This window comes from Acomys russatus, chromosome X (assembly GCF_903995435.1).
Source record: "Acomys russatus chromosome X, mAcoRus1.1, whole genome shotgun sequence".
In the NCBI taxonomy this organism is placed as follows: domain Eukaryota; kingdom Metazoa; phylum Chordata; class Mammalia; order Rodentia; family Muridae; genus Acomys; species Acomys russatus.
The window spans coordinates 65,501,737-65,518,001 of NC_067169.1; positions in this window are offsets into that span (position 1 = coordinate 65,501,737).

The window sequence follows — 16,265 nt, forward strand, 5'->3', positions numbered from 1 at the left end:
TTCATTTTAACTAAATAGGGAGTCAGAAGAACAAACAGTATACTGGGTCTGGGAGGAATAAATACCTTTCAAAGAAACATATATGTTATTAAGTCTAAGAAACTGGAATTCCCCCCCCCCCAAGAATCTTATATTGGGAGAAAAGAAAGCCTGATCAATTTGGAGCAGGAATTTTCCTCCCAGATAGAGATTTACAACTTGCTAGAACATCTTACAGAAAAGACAAGGATGTATCAATGATGGGCATCACCACATAAATTGAAAACAACTGCTTAAATGTACATATCCTTCTACTTATCCTTAAACCACTCCTCAGAAACCTGAAGACGGACTTAAGAGTTCATTATATTTTTTTTGTTTTTTGTTTTCTTATTCTTTCCAATTTGGCCACATTTAAGAAATCTCCATTTTCTGTTTCTCTTTATTAATATTGCTCAGAGAATAGGTAGCCAGACATGGCTTGTTGGATAAGATGCTATAGCCTTAACTCCTGTTACGAAACCACATTAAAAAGTTTACTAGAATCTGAAGCCACTATTCACTGCTTCACAAAATGTCATCATTAATCACAGAATAAGCATAAGAATTGTGGGGGGAAAAGAGGAAAGAAAAATCCCCAGTTTCTCTTCTTTCTTGTAGCATTGCTGCAATTTATAAGACAGAGGAAATCAAATAAAGGAAATAAATATATATAGATTTAGGTGTGAGATAATTTGCTAGAATGTGACATTAACCTTTACCTGGGAGACAATTCTTTTGAGGCCATAGTTTTAGATGCTTCTCCCCAAATTTGGGATCTCCTGAAGAAATTTTGATTCTTTAGAGGCCCCTTGACATAAGGCAGATAGTAGGTAAGATAAATAGACATTCTAAAAATGCCTACAAGTTTTGTTTTTTGAATATAAATATGTAAATTCTATCCTCAAAAATATTGTTTCCCTTTTAATGTGCAACTTACTTGATGGAACTTTTTTTATATCATGCTAAATGTAAATTCAAATATGAAATGGAAATATCAAACTAAATTGTTTTTTAGAATAATGTTGCCATTTTGAAAGTTCAGTTAACGAGGATCCAAGATGGCGGCCTTTCTTTCTTTCTTTCTTTGTCTTTTTTTTTTTTTTTTTAAATTTAGAATTAAAGGATAAACAGGACTTTGGGCAGAAGAGCTATTCAGTAGTGTATTCCCAGTGGGGGAACATGATTAAGTTGGTTAAATCTGTAAATTTCAAAAAAACATTGCAGCCAGGACTAAAATGTATTCTAGTTTCTAATCCCTGTTGTTCAAGAGGGTGAGGCAAGAAGACTGCAATTTTAAGAACTGCTTAGCTTTAAGATTACTTCAAGGACATGCTAAGAACTTCATAGAAATCATGTCTGCAGTAAACTTCAAGGCTTTGGGGTTAACTTGACTTGAGTAATAGGGAATGAAGAAATGGCAATCAGAGAAAAGCTGGGATCTGGTGGGATGTGAGAATTATCAATAGCCTAGAAGCTATCAAATTTTTTATAAATAACTGAATGAGAAGTCAGGTTTGCTGTGTACAGATGAACTAGGAAGCAGGTTCCTCAAATTTGGTAGTGGGTCGCTGTACAGGAGAAGTCTTAGACTGCAGTCTTCTGGGAGGAGGAAGGTGTGTTTGATATTTTCTCCACATACCATCAACAGAGAAAAGCCTTGCCAATCCATTTTGTCTAAAACATTAGGGTCCTTAACAGAGCCCTGCTTACTCATACAAAATACGCTCCCTCCCCACATCTCAAGATAAAATATAAAAGCAACAACAACAACAACAAATAGGTGACTATAATATAACTCCACTCTACCAATATAGAGATATATAAAGCCTGGGGTTCTAGCTTTGGTAGTAAATAAATAAGAAAGGAAATGAGGAAAGCTCTAGCCTGTTTCTGATTATGATACCATGATTTCTTAACAACCATGATCACTGTAAATCTTACTAATGATAAGTACTCAATCTCAGTTTCTGTTGTGGAAATTTGAAAAGAATATGTTAGGTGACTTTTGGAGTGAAGGTATATGGAAACTAGTTTTCAGTATGAAAGTGTGGTCTACACAAATACAGAAGCTATCTAATTCTGCAAGTAACTACTTAAATAGACTTGAAGATCAGCTGTGAATTTGTTGGAAGAGTCCATAAATATTTCTGGGAAGGAGTCTTATTAAAAACAAACACACTGAAAAAAATAAACTCATGAACAAATAAAACCTAAAGATGGTAAAGCTTTGGCATAAAATGAAAAATTGTTCGCATAGGTATTGAGTATTTCTGTTCCGCAAGTCTAAGGAAATTCATAGAATTAATAATCAATAGCTATTAATTAATAACATGGTTGATCTTGTGACCAATTCAGATAATATATTCATATCTAAAAGAATATTGCATGTGATAAATTGCTGTATAAATGCAGGTAGTTAATTTATGTATTATAACTAAAGATTATCAGGTGCAATTGGATTGTGAGTTTTAACATGTCTCTTAGTAAGACAAGCCAAAATACCAGACAGGTAGGTGGACCAATACTTTCCTAATACAGATAGAAGAGACTAAAGCAATATGATTACTTCTTAGGATTTTTATTTTACTTAACCTTTCTTTCATATCTCTTTATATACTTTTCTGTTTATGTGATCTTAAAGATACTACTTTTCTGTAGTTACATAGATTCTTCAATGATGATAGTCTGTGAGTGATAAGGGAGCAGGGACACACACAACTCAAAGTGCCAATCTCGGTAGCCTGATGATATTCACTAGAGTCTGTCATCTATACTTTCAGAGACCTCACCTTTGGCTGCACTGCGATTCCTGGCTTCAGTGCTAAAAAGAATTTAAGGAGTATTGGAACAGAATTGAAAACTTGCTTAAAGATATTTTAATACATGCTTAAGTGCAAGGGTTAAGGGAAAGAGAAGCACTCAGTGAAAAGTAAGCCATATCCATTGAAAGTGAGATATGTGAAGGTACTGCTGAGATGCTGTGGGTTGAATTGTAATTTGATAAAGTAAAGCAAAATATCACTGGGGCTACACAAAGTGTTTAGTGTATGATCTTCTCCATCTAGGCGGTTGTCTCATGAGATACTCCCAACATTTTTAGACTTAACTGGGAATGGAGAAAAGTTTCAAGCAGTTGTTAACTGTTCTAGAATTCTTGTTCCATTCCTGGCAAAGGCTTCAATATGTGTAGTGAGCTTCTGTACCCTTTCTCAGGTTCCCACTGTTTTCCCTGACTGCTATCTTGCCTCATACCAAGTAAGCCTTATCATGTGTAGGCTTGTTCTTCCTCATATTACCCTCCAAAAACCACTGACATATATTTAGATTCATTGATTTGTATGTTGCTTGATAATTATTTTTGTACATAACACTGTAAAAGCTATTTATGATATGCAACTTAAGTATAAATATTTCTAATATACATCTATATTTAGTTCCAGGTGAAGGGGTTATTAAATGCTAAAATTTAATATTATGTACTAAGATGCAGGAGAGCTAATACGTATCAAAACATTATTTTGTATCAAATCAAGTTCTTCAAAATGGTTCATAGTTTTAGGTAACTTATAATTCATCATAAGTAAGATATTTGCATTTTCAAAGAATACTATGTCAATCTAAATGATTGGTAAACTCTGAATAGTAATTCAAACTTTTGGTTGTCACAAAACTATGGTATGAATTGGGATCATTCAGAGATTCATCAATCTGGTCCTGAATAAATTTTAACAAATAAGAGGTTTTACTAAATACTGGACAGGGCCATAGATACTGACCTGGTCCACACCTGAAGCTCATGATCACAGTACGGCACCAAATTGCATTAGTCAGGGGCTTATAAAGGAAAAATTTGCAAGGCTATGTATTTCCTGCCTTTGTACAATCAGAGGCAAGAACACATCCTGATATATCTTCCTTCTTACCTATTATCAAGCACACACCCTCTATGATAGAGGGCAACCAAACTGGTTTACAGAAGAGATAGCATGAACAATAGCCCCAGAATTCTAGGAAGTTTATGTCCTCAGACAAGTGGCGCATATAGGTTAGAGGCGTTTTTGTTTTATAGATCTCTTAAGCACAGTAATATAAAATTAAATCATAATGCTAGTCATCATAATCACATTAATATCCTCTTCAAATTATGTCACACACACACGAAGCTCAGCTCTATGTATGTCTTGGATTTTAATTCTAAAATTAATAATTGTCCATTTTTTACTTCTTTCATTTCTGTTCTTAATGTTTTGGCATGAATCTCAAACATTTATTTCAACCCCACCCTGTCATCTATCTCTATAAACTATAAATATATTCATAAAAATATATGATGAAGTGAAAGTCATTGTTTACTAGTTCTTAGAAGGATGAATTAATGGCTTATTCTTCATTTTCCCAGTATTTTTCTTGAGAAAATACAAGCTCGAGGTCACCATTTTAAATTCATGTGTTCTTCCTCTTGTCATTAAATAGGTGCTTGCATGTATTACAGAATATATACATTCCAAATCCTTTTAAACCACACTGGCTGCATAAATCCAGGCAGCCAGTTACTGCTAAAGAGATTTGCATGCAAGTATCTTGCTGAAATCAACCCATTGTAGGCTAAGCTTTTGCCCTTTCAATTTGTGAAACTTGTTTTTTTTTTTTTTCCTAAAATCTTTTTCAGCTGTCTTCCAGTCAGTATACTTTCCAACTTGTACCATTGCAAATCCTCTGAAACTGGGTGCATGCTAACTTAAGCCAAACATAGATAAATGTTTTTTTCCCACACCAGCTGAAAACCTTGTTTCAAGTCTTATGTGATAAATGAAGTTGAATTTAAAAAGGTTAAGAAACATGAGCAAGTTTATCAAAATGAGATGAACTACATTTTAATTAAGCCTTGGTTTTGAAAGTCCATTAGTTTTATTGTAAAACAATAGTTTTAAGGTTGAGCTTTTTGGAATCCCTTACAAAAGCTCCTGGGTTCATTTACAATTTTGCACATTTATATTAGGGATGAGTGAATGACATTTTCACTTCCTCAGGTAAATAAGAGTCTTACAAATCCAGGGTATGAGGCATTTTTACATGTTGTAATTTATAAAGTTTGAAAAGAAAATAGTTATTTCTTATAAAATGCTTGAGGAAATGCTGAGTCAATATTTATTTGATTAGGACTTTTGTAGAATCCAAGTTACTATATATCTTTATTATTATTATTTAATATTTTTATTAATTCATATTACATAAAGATTGTTATATCCTCACTTCTATCTCTTTTAGACCAGGAAAAACACACATAACCTGAGGTTCATGGTGGAAGAATGACATCCTTTTAGCATTCTCATTTCCATGACTGGAAAATCCACTACATTGACATAGAACAAATTAACAGGAGAAATAAAAAGTTTGTGTGTGTGTATGTATGTGTGTGTATGTGTGTATACAAATAAGTGTTGGAAAATAAAATGTATCTTGAAGAACCATAAGACAGAAATTTCAGTATTATCTTGAACCACAGGAAGGAACGTGAGTGTGAGGTATCTAGGTGTTGGTGGAAACACGCTTTCTTACATAAATTACTGGAGAATTATGGAGAGGATAGGAATACTTGGTGAATAATCATTGCCTTACTCTGTGGATGAAAGTCTCTCTTTTTTTAAATTTTTTTATTAATTTATTCTTGTTACATCTCAATGGTTATCCCATACCTTGTATCCACCCATTCTTCCCTCCCTCCCATTTTCCCCTTATTCCCCTCTCCTTTGACTGTTTCTGAGGGGGATTTCTTCCCCCTGTATATGTTCATAGGGTATCAAGTCTCTTCTTGGTAACCTGCTATCCTTCCTCTGAGTGCCACCAGGTCTCCCCCTCTAGGGGACATGGTCAAATATGAGGCAACAGAGTACATCTGAACGTCATATCCCACTCTCCACTCAACTATGGAGAATGTTCTGCCCATTGGCCATGGGACTCTAGATGAGAGAAACATGGGAGAATAGCAAAGTAGAAGGATCCAGAGGGTCCTAGAAACCTACAAGTAGAACATTATGATAGGCAGATTTGGGCCCTGGGGTCCCGCTCAAACTATGGCACCAGCCAAGGACAATACAGATGGTAAACTTTAAACCCCTACCCAGATCTAGCCAATGGGGATGAAAGTCTCTTACGTGATAATGTCTACCACCATTCTATTCCTGATAAAAACACCCTTATGAAAGAAACAGTATAAACTTCTGTGCTCGGCACAGCTTTAGGGATTCACCAGTTGGGGTGGGAAGGGACCAAAGAAAGGATAGAGAAAGGACACAGAAAAGCTTGGATTAGAAGGTCTGGGCTCTTTTATGGAAAAGCCTGGTATGCTTTATGTATAATGACTGAATATGGAAGTGAAATTGCTACATACAACTGAATAAGAAAATAGAGGTTATTAAATACAGATAAACAAGGTGGCATGGTTATAATATATAGATTAACCAGGAGTGGGTTTAGCCAATCTTAGCAAGATCTGTCTCTGTAGGGGAGCAGTCTTCAGGCCAGAAACATCCAATAGAAGAAAGTTAAGGTGGATATTTTCTGAAAATATTGTCAACATTTTCATTTGTAACAGAAGAAGTCTATAACACCACACCGAGAAGGCCTTGCTATTTCCCTGTCTTCAGCATGGGTCTTTCACATAGCAATCTCCATGTTAAAAACATACATTCCCTCTAGACTCCACATTCATTACAATGAATATTGATTTATCTTACAAAAGGATAATTTTCAAAGCTACTTCTCAGTCTACAGTTTCTGAACTTTTAAGTAAGCAATATACTAAAGAGATATACTTGGAATTGTGTAAGGTAGTTTTCTGTTGTCATATTTTGGGTAGTATATCCTGACCCCCAGTAGCCCATATGCCTTATAGGGCTTCACCCTAGATTTTATGTGGCTGTGTCACTTTGAGAGAGAGTGGGAAGATCACAAAGTGAATAGGAAATGTCCAGTGTTATCTTTTGTCTCAACCTTCTTTCTCAACTATTCTTTATCCATTGAAAGAGAATTTTAAAAATTCCAGCTTCAAATATAACACTATGGATTGCAAATTAACTCATACTGAGGACACATGAGAAACTCACTTATAGGAAAAGATTCCTTCTTAATCTCCACTACATCTAGAAAAACTATTACAAATTATAATCTATTACTGTTAGCATTCTGCTTCAAACTGCCTATCTATGATGTCATCCCTTTCCTGCCACAGGGCATAACCCTGCCCAGGGCCATATAAAAGGACAGTCCCTCCATGTGGTCTCTCTCTTTACACTCTCTACCTGTCTGTCTACTTCTCTCTGTTCTCTCTCTCTCTCTCTCTCTCTCTCTCTCTCTCTCTCTCTCTCTCTCTCTCTCTCTCTTTCTCTCCCTCCCTCCCTTTCTCCCTCCCTTCCCCCCTCTCTCTCTGCTACCCCTTCCAACCCCAGGCTCATTTAATAAACTCTGCATAGCATAATATCTCCTGTCTGATACTTTCTATCATTGCTTTAATTATTAAATATAAAAATTACTCTAAAACTCTACTCAGTCTTCCATGTAGTGGAGGTAAACATGTTTTTATTTTATTCCAAGTGTGGGATGGGGAACATACTTGTGAGAAAACAGATGATATTTATCCACTGGAAGATGAACCACCTTGTGCATGGGCATGGTTTTTGCCAGCTGAAACACATGGTAGTACAGACTCTGATATATATATATATATATATATATATATATATATACCCAAAACAGGAGGACAGGAGGCGGGGCTTTTTTGGTCTTGGTATTGTTTGTCTGTTCATTGCTCCACTTTGGGACACTCCTAGAGAGAACAGCTCCAGAGAATTCCTCCAGGCTCTGGTTTCCAGATTCTGCTCCTGGTTCCAACAACAAGTTTAGTTGCATTGCTGATCTGCTGAAATCCTGCTTAGTATGCCAGGGGAATTCTTTCCAGTAACTAAGTCCAAAAAGGTCTACTTTTCCTGTCCTCATTAATGTCTTTTCTCTCCTACCTAGGCTAGGTGGGTTGGAAGGGAGGCATAAGCATTAAATAATCTCAAATAAAGTAGGTTTGAAAAGGCTTGAAGCCTACACTTTCCAAAAGTCATTTATTCTTATATAAATTACCTACATCTCTTTTCTTCTCTTCTTTATAATCACAACTAATAAGCTTCTATAAAATGCAGATGTTTTTTATTTTCTGTGAGTCCCAATTGCTTGCAATAAATTTCTATTTTCCTTATATTAGTCTTCATGTTATCAAATTATTTTATAAACTTAATAGATGCTGCAGAACAAAATTCTTTCCTTATAAATTACATCATGTGTATTTTTTGTTGAAATGTTTTTAAAATTTTTTAATTGTAATTTATTCACAGTCCAGTTTCCACCCTTCCTCCCTCTAGATCTCAGATGGTGGGGGGACCTTTCTCCCCCACCATATGACCACAGCTTATCAGTCGCATCAGGATAGCCTGCATCCCTTTCTACTGTGTCCTTGCAAGGCTGCCTCACAAAGTGATCAATTCACAGGCACTAGAGTTCATGCTAGGTAGGGGCAGTTCCTGTTCTTACCACCCCTACCTCTACATGGAGAATGAGCTGCCCTGATAGAAATTCTTATATATAATGTTTATTATATACATAGCTAGTGCAAGGTAAAGTTATGGATAGACTTTAAACATTTAAACTAGTCTGCCCATAGACATTGTATGCAAGAATTCTTGAGATAAAGTTGGGGGAAAATTTATCGAGGTCATGTAATCATTACCTATAGGTAGAGACCACAAAGGATTCTGGAATATTGGTGCCAAAATTTTTCTTTCTATATTTTTTGTCTTCTTAGGTCTTTAGGAAAATATATTATCATGAGGAATATATTTTATTGTACAGTTAACTTGCTTTTTATATGTTTAAATATTTAGACATATGGTACATGGATCTTGACAAAATAATTGAAATCTTACACCTTAGCTTTCCATTCCAACAATATTAAAAACAGATGCATAAATGATATAAGCATGAAAAAGACAAGAGAGCTAATGTAAGAAATTATTGATACATTTTTTAGATAATTTCTGTGCAATAGAAACATTGTTTTTCAAATTAAGTTTGAAATTCATAAACTATTGGTACTGATGTTAATTCTATATTTTCCGTGTCAGAATGATATTGTGTAATGAACACAGAGTACAACCAGCACTGTACAAGCCTGAATTGAAATCTTTACTCTGTCACTAACTAGGTATCTAATTTTAATGAATTACAGAAATTCTGAGGTTCTATTTTCTCACGGTACAATGTTAAATGAATGCTCTCACTCTCCCCATAGGAGAGTAGTTGGGTATAAGAATGCTGTTTATAAGCATTAAGTTTATAAGTTTATAAGCATCAAGTTCTTAATAGGCTGTAATATGCATTCATAATTGTATTGCATGCAAAACTGTAGTATCTGTCATTATACCAATAAACAGTGTCTATATTTCAGCATTATTTGGAATCTGGCTAAATTATTGTGAAATAGCCTAACAATTTTGAGAATAGCTTGTGAATAAAATAAATTTGATTTTTTATCAAATAAAACAATTTAAAATGTAATGTAAAAATAAGTGAAATTTCACTAAATCAAATGCATATTTGAGAAAATTGTGCAAACCAGCATCTGTTCAGCCTTTGCTGTAATATAATGCTTCTTAATAGCTGACTGTTAAGTGTTTCTCTTTCCTCTGTGCAACTGAGTGTTTTCTCCTACTGAAATCAGATGTCATGATATATACTTATACTCCAAGCCATCAGGAGGATTTCCCATGTAGAACCAGGTTGGTCTATATAGTCTACACAGTGTCAGGAATACCCATGTCAGTTACAGCAGCCTTAGGAGTTACCTTAATTATTAAAGTTTATAATACATTCTCTAAAAGGAGAAAGACTGAAGCACCTGAATGCACTTGGTTACATTAAGCAGAAGTGACTAGTCAATAAAGGTTAATTTTGTGAGTTTGTTTTTGTTTTGTGGCAGTTAAATGCAGAGATTTCAAGCAAAGTGTTTAAAAAGCCAGTAGATACTGATTAAAGAAGAATCTTGCCATGAGAATGAGTTTGAAATTTAGCATATCATCATTGTGAATTTAAATACTATAATTAGTCAAATAATATGATCAGGTCTAATTTGAATGATGTTGAGAAGGACACAGTTGAAATTAAAGCGATTGCAAGCATATAAGATCTCAGGAGAGACAAAAGTCTAGACATCAAAATTATTATTTATAGAATTTGAGGATTTCTCTTTGGGGAAGGAACATTTTTGTTACTTTTTAAGGTAGAGATTATGAGAAATAGATTAGATGGTAGAGGAAGATATGATAAATTGATAGCTTTGAGAATTTTTATTTTTGTGATGAAATTATGGAGAAAATTAATTTGAAAATGTAAAATGATGCTAACACTGTAAAGGCAACAAATTAAGAAGAGTTTGAGAAATGCAGAAATAGTAGAGAGATGATTTGCTCTATTATTGTTGATATTGATTAAATTACTATTAAGAAAACATCACTAAATTTGATAGGTTTTCTTCATGAACAATTCAGAGAGCCCTCACTATGATGAGAATCAAATGTAGGTTTGCTAAAATCAGCAAGATAATTTAAAAGTTTTTACAAAACATTTCATAGTGAAAGAAAAAGAAGAGGAGACTTTGAAAATAAGGAATAATATTTTCCCCCTTAGGCAAATTAGTTCTCCTTCAGAGTAATAACATAAAAATTTCAAAACTCAAAGGTTGGTAATAATTTGGAATATATTGCTCATGTGGTCCAAACGCCAACTCCTGTTCTAATAATGCCATGACATTTTGGCACTATCAACACTCCTTTACTAATTTCCTTCTGAATTTGTCCTTTCGAAATGAGTAGCAACATGACTTTTAGACTCTTTTTTTTTCTTTTTATTCTGGTTTTTCGGGTGCCCTATACAAAGTTCATATTCACTAAAAAGTTAATTATTCTAAGACATTATTATAATGATAATGATTCTGAACTTTACTAAGAAACAGCCATGGATTCTATCATTACTATTTTCACCCCTGTCCTGCAAGTTTATCCATGATTTTTCTTTCATGTTATTATTGGCTGACTTATCTTTGAATTTTGTTCTCCTATGCAAATTCTACCTACATGTCAAGGTTTGGTTTAATGTCTACCTTCTTTGTAAAGATTGCTGTGACTATGTCAGCTTATATGTTCTCTTCTCTGATCTATAATACCTAAGTATTCTACAAAATAAAATGGCTTATAATCATGTGTTTTGTATACGCTCTTCAGTTTAATTTGTATTTAGACTCTTTTCCACTGTTTGTGTTAGTAACTCTACAGTAATAAAATGTACATTCTTGGGTTCTATGTTATAGTTCCTATTTCAAATCACATTTCTGTTGCTAAAAACAGATAGTGGAAAAGAATAAACACAAACTCAAACTGTCTTTTAGTTTTGATTATTATTCTCAATTTTGAATTAGACGAGATCTATAATTACATGGGAGATGGGTGAGTAGGGATTCCTGTGGGAGAATAACTTGAGTATGTTAATTGAAATGACAAGTGTTGACCACTGTGCATGGTGGTTTTTTTTATAATCCCCTTTCTGGGATATGTAAAAAGCAGAAAATGAACTAAGCAGAATAATTTATGTCTCTCTGTTTCTTGACAATGGAGTCAGTGTAAGTGACTGCTTTACACTCTCCCTGCTGTGACTTCTCCAAAGTGATAGACTGTATCTATGATCTGTAAGCCAAGGAACCCTTCTTGAAAAGGGTTTGTATCACTTAAGCATAAAAAGTAACTAACACAGAAATCAATGATTAGTTCTTACAACTGAAACAGAATATAAAGTATTCACATGTAATGCACAACACAGGTTATTTTGTATATTAATACCATTATATTCTTTTCAATAATAACTTTTATATGATTATATATGTATAAGTTTCAATTTTCAATAGGACATAGAGTTTTAAGAGCCATTTCAGAAATTGCACTAGGAAGAATCATATTATATTTCATCTTTGAAATTTAGAGTGTGGCATTCTTAAATTAAAAAAAATAAGATTGATATATATTTTTTCACGTAGAGAAACATGAAGCTTTACGAACCTCTTAAAAATAACAGATTAGAATGGTATACAAACTTTATTATATGATTCTAAACATCACTTAAGTGAACGACCTTCTAAATACAATCTAATCTAACGTAAAACAGTTACCTGTAGGGTTTCAAAAGTTACTTTCAATGATTTTATGTGGCCCTAAATTTAGTAGATAATTTTCGCACATTATCATACTTCTCTTTTCCAACTTTTATATTTGAAGCTGATGCTATTATATTTAAATAACAAATGCACAAAATTGTCAAAGTAGGTAGAACACTTGTCTAGATTCCAAACGAAACAAAATATAGTGGTAGTTGAAGCTAAATTGACACTTTCAGTAAATATGATTGGTTCATTAGTAATATCTAGCAAATTTTGTTAACAAATTTTAATTTATTTCCATCTCTTTTGTTGTGATTCCCACATATGTATCTTAGATATTTGGTTTCTATGATTTTAGCACATATATAATGGAAGATGGAAATTGTTATTTCTCATGATTTCTCTGTTTCTCTATGTGAATTCATTCACTCTTTAGAGTTTTATTCTTGTTTGTCTCACAAATAAATTTACATATGCCTCACACATTCAAGTCTATTTTGTATGAAGTATGAAAAATGTTAAATAAAGAAAATATTTAAGACAATATCATTCTTTAACCCTTAGCTTTTTGTACATGGGTGGGTATCTCTTTTTTTAGGTTATGGAAATTTTCTATGAACTTCCTGAAGATAGTCTTAATATCTTCATTACAATATTCTCTTTTTATGCCTATAATTTACAAATTAGGTCTTTTCATGATATCCCCAAACTTTCTCATGCTCCATGAATATTATTTTTAACCATGTTTTATTAACTTTTACTGAGGATCTGATTACTCATCTTTGTCTTGCATTTCTGACATGGCATGTTCCATTCTGTTGCTGAGGTTTTTCACTGAGGTTTTAATTGGTTTATTAAAGTTTTCATTTCCAGAATTGTTTCAGTTTTGTTGCCTTAAAATTTCAAGCTCTATTTTCATGTTTTGTCTTGACTTTTTTTACTTTATTCATGTACTTGTCTTGGTCACATATGAGTTGCCTGACAATAGTTGTAATCATTCTGGTAAATTCTTTGAGAATTATAGCTTATTTTTAGTAAGGACTATTGTTATGTGATTTGGGTTTTTGAGGGAGTTGTTGTTCATATTTGAATATCTGGATTTACTTTGTTGGTCGAGTTTCTCTTTCCTTTTAGAAGCCATCTTTCTTCTCTAAGCAGTTATGTTTACAATGTTCAGGATGTGGTAAATTCATAAAAGTATTGAGATGTCAATATATTTTGGTTTTTTTTGTATATTGAACTCCCAGGTTTTCTACTTGTTGGCTATATTCTAGTACCTTCAAAAACTTGATCAAGTGGCTTGAAACACACTTCGCCTGTCAGTGTAAGCTGGTCTTGCATTTTAAGATCATATAGTTTAATGGCAGGATCCTTATCAGATAGTTCGCAGGGCTGTGATGAGTCATGAAAGGAGAGCATAATCTGGGTTGCCTAGGTACATGTAGCAACCAGAAAGTCACTCCTGCAGTGTTTACTGACAACTTACTAGAGATGAAGAATGGCTGTGAGGATATCAAATGTCTCTTGAAAGTGTGGGGATGACCGCTATAAAAGGAAATTATGAAGGAGTGTACTAGTAACCTACAAGTGACTCCATGCCAATTTGCTGAGCTATAGTGTCTGTGGTAGGGAGATGTCTGCGATGAAACCCAAAAGGAGAAAGAAGGGCCAGGAGGTGGTTGTCACCCTTGGTAGTCAGCAGGAGGGTGTCCAGAAAAATGGGTGCTATACAAGGATGTACAGATATATTAGTATACATTTTAAACTTACCGTGTAGGAATGTTTTTAACAACACAACTTGGTTTTTAAAGTTTAACTTTATTTGTGTGTGTGTGTGTGTGTGTGTGTGTGTGTGTGTGTGTGTGTGTTTCAGTGTGTGGATCTGGACATGTGAATGGATGATACAAGGTTCCTAGAAGATAGTATGTGATACACACAAAGTGGAGTTATAGGCAGTTGTAAGAAGCCTGACATAAGAACAGGACAATAGCTAGGATCATCTATAAGACTAATACATGATCTTCACTACTGAGTCATCTTTCCAGTTCCCACAATATTTTTTGTGCTTACATATTCTGAGAGTTTGATTCATTGTTGCTTGGATATAGACAAGAGATATTTATCTATCAGTCTGTATCCAGGCTTCTTTCTCTTACTAAAATGACTAAAAGCAACTTGGATAGGAATTATGTTACATAGTCTAACCACATAGCATTCTAAAGAGAATTCATGGCAGGAACAAAATAACGAACAGGAAGAACATTGTACCCTGGCTTGTTCTCAGTGTCTTGTTCAGTTTGCTTTCTTATACAACTCAGAACCTCCTTCCCAGGGGTGGCACCACCCACAGATTTTTGGACATTCACACATCAATCACTAACCAAGGACATATCCCACAGGCCAATCTGATGGTGATGTTATCTCAATTGAGGTTTTCTCTTCCAAGTTGAGCCTATCTTGTGTCAAGATTACAAAACTGTCCACCACACTGTGTGCCATCTATCTACATATCTTTGCATCTGGGTATTCATTTCATCTCATCCTTCCTACTTATCATCTGTCTATCTATCTATCTATCTATTTATCTATCTATCTATCTATGTATCATTTATCTATCTAATTATTCATCTGTTTGCATATAATTTTGATATAGCTAGTTTGAGGAATATATTAATATAGACTACATTGAATAATAATAAATAAGTTTATGTATACATGTCATATATACTTTATTATGCCTTCTATATTTTTCAAATATAATGTTCTCAAATAATTGTATAAAATATTGATCTTGTTTAGTTTGAAGGGATGTCCTAAGTTAGATTAACCACAGATAATGAATTGGTTTTCTCATTAGATATAATAACAAAGTTGTGTCCCACCTCCTTCAGTTTGTTTTGAAAACAAAAATTGAAAATACCTATCAACAAACCATGAATAAATTTGGAATTCGCTCTCCAAATAATTTTGAACATGCACTATGAAGAATTAAACCAAATCAAATATATGCTACCTATGTATAATTTATTTTGATCCATTTCAACATTCATAGTATGTGGGACTCTGTACACTGATTTTCAAAGAACATTCTTGGGAAGCCCAATTTTCCAGATGTGTTCAGCATGCATTTAAAAGAAAGTTTTACAGTAACTTATTTAATATAATTGTGCTATTTCCAATCAGAGGATGTGGCTTCTAAATCATCATACTAGTGTTTATAAATATGTCTAAGTTGGTAATATTCTGCATATTGAATATATAGTGAATTGCTATATATTTATTTAAAGTGATTATCACTATTCTATATTGGCTTCCCATAGACACAAAGGAAAGACTAAGACTTTATGAAAATTATGGTATGATTTCCTATCTTTAGAAATGATTCCAGAGATATAATGTAAATGATAAGGAACAGTGCATTAGGGAAAGAAGGTGGTCAGAAATAGGATGTATTATCATACTAGTAATTGCTTTATGCTAACAGACCACATCAAGTTAGAACTGTCTACGAAACTGAGTAGATTGAATCTGGGAACTATCTACCTGAAAGGTAGGATAGAGTACTTATCTTTTACATCTCATCCTCTAGGAATTGCTCAATAGGCTTTTCTGGGCATCCCATGTAGTAGCTTTTTGTAAAATCCCAGAGCTGAACATAAGGAATAGACTTAGACAAAAACAGATGCTATCTGTTTATCCAGCAGCTGACACTAGCCTGAGACTTCTGCAAATTTTAAAAAGCAGTGAGGCCTCTCTGTTAGAGGATGGTCATTAGCAGTGAGGCCTGGAAATTCTAACCCGGCTTTACTATTTATTCTCTCTGCATTTCCTCATCTACTAACATTTGAGAAGATGCTGACTTATGGCCCTACTACTACAGCTAGAGAGATTTCAGTCAAAATGCTTTCTTTACCCTCCGAGACTATCAGCTAAGAGTAAGTCTTTTCTTCAATAGAATGTTTCTGTCAGATATTTTGTCACAACAATAAGAAAAGTA